A 1,898-nucleotide genomic window follows, 5' to 3' on the forward strand; every position below is an offset into this window, starting at 1 on the left:
CACATCAACAATTGATTTACTGCAGCACTGCTCCTCACAAATACCAGAACAGACACCTGAAGTATACATGCAAATCCTGTATATCTGCATCTCATAAAAGTCAGTAACTCACCTAAATCCCTCACAATGACATAAATGTGTGAAAATGTATATGTTTGCCATTGGGGGGAGAAAGGAATGAGATTAGGAGAGTAGAATCCACCACTGTACGAGAAATGTCAGCGTTCCAGTTTTCTGATTTGTCAATCGCTTCCTCATTGTGGCTAATTTTAGGCCTCCCTTTGTGTGCCACTGTCTGATTATCTACTCTGTCATCCTCTCCCTACGCTCCCCTGGAGCCTGTGAACTCATATCTCTCTCTGTGTGTGTGTGTGTGTGTGTGTGTGTGTGTGTGTAAAGTGCATGAGTGTGTGATTGTGTGTGTGTGTGTGTGTGTGTGTGTGTGATTGTGTGTGTGTGTGTGTGTGTGTGTGTGTGTGTGTGTGTGTGTGTGTGTGTGCGTGTGTGTAAGGTGCATGTGTGTGTGTGTGTGTGTGCGTGTGTGTAAAGTGCATGTGTGTGTGTGTGTGTGGGTGTGTGTGTGTGTGTGTGTGTGACATATTTCATTTCAACTGCTCTGGGAACAATGTAGCACAGTTCCTCAGTCACAGCAATAACAAATAATTGAGTTTGCAACATGAAGAGGGAAGTGATAGAAAGAAGAAAAGAAAGACGTTATGGTCATACAGACAGTCGTACAGTGAGACAGACATACATACAGAGACAGTCAGACAGACAGACAGACAGATAGACAGAAAGATAGATAGAATTCTCCTTCACTCTGCCACAGCTGAGCTCCTCTACTGCTACTACTACTGAGTGACAAGTCTCGCATGGCTGCAACACAGCATCAGATGATAACTGCTCCTCAAATCGCCTCGCACTCCTCTCCTCCACACAGCTACAGTACAGCGAGCCTAAACTTTCCCCACACATGTAATCCCACACCCCCTCCTCTCTCGGTCACAATAACACTCTTTGTGTATAATTACGTGTTCCTGGCTGATGTGGCGACCCCCATGGGCTGCCTGTCTCTCTGTGGGCGATGTTCTCTGCAGAGAAGAGAGGGGGCAGATGGACTGGGAGAAGCGAGGCGAGGCCAGGCCAGGGCTGAGCTGTTTGTGGAAACACCGGTGCTGAGTAAAAGCAGGGCAGTAGTAAGGGGGTTTGGCCCGGCCCGGCGTCACGTACGCCCTTATCCCAGGGACAACCCCTGGCAACCTCCTTATGTGGGCCACCTTCCAACCTGTTCAGCTGAGCCCCGGGTAAAACCAAACGAAGACAAAACAAAATAAAACAAACAAACAAACAAACAAACAAGCTTACGCTGAAGTGAGTTCTGTGTGTAATGTGCATCAGTCCACTGAATGTGCGGAACGGAGAAGGCAATCTCGCCACGTTATCTGAGAGAGAGAGTGTGTGTTTTATAGTGAAACGGAGTCAGGTACGGATCGCCAGGTAGAGCAGCTGTGCGTGTCTATGTGGACGGACGGGCACGTGAGCCGGAGCGAGTGCGGGGAAATGGTGCGTTTGATCGCATTTGAGTGCACATCTGTAGCAGCGCATGTTCATCTGCTTGCCAGCGAGCCCGAACTAAGCCGCCGCATGCTGGCTAGGTGCGCCGTGATGCGTGTGTGAATATGTGTAAGTGAACGGCTGTGCAGCAGCGGTGAGAGTGTTCGGGCAGGACTTTGACAAGAACAGTTAATGTAGAAATGCTGTTCCATTTGCGCAAGAGTTAGTGTAAGAGTGAGTGATAGAGAAAGTGTGTGTGTGTGTGTGTGTGTGTGTGTGTGTGTGTGTGTGTGAGAGAGAGAGAGAACATCAGGGCTGCACTGTGTACCACAATCATTCCGTGT

The sequence above is a fragment of the Sardina pilchardus genome, chromosome 3 (genome assembly GCF_963854185.1).
Source record: "Sardina pilchardus chromosome 3, fSarPil1.1, whole genome shotgun sequence".
NCBI classification, from domain to species: Eukaryota; Metazoa; Chordata; class Actinopteri; order Clupeiformes; family Clupeidae; genus Sardina; species Sardina pilchardus.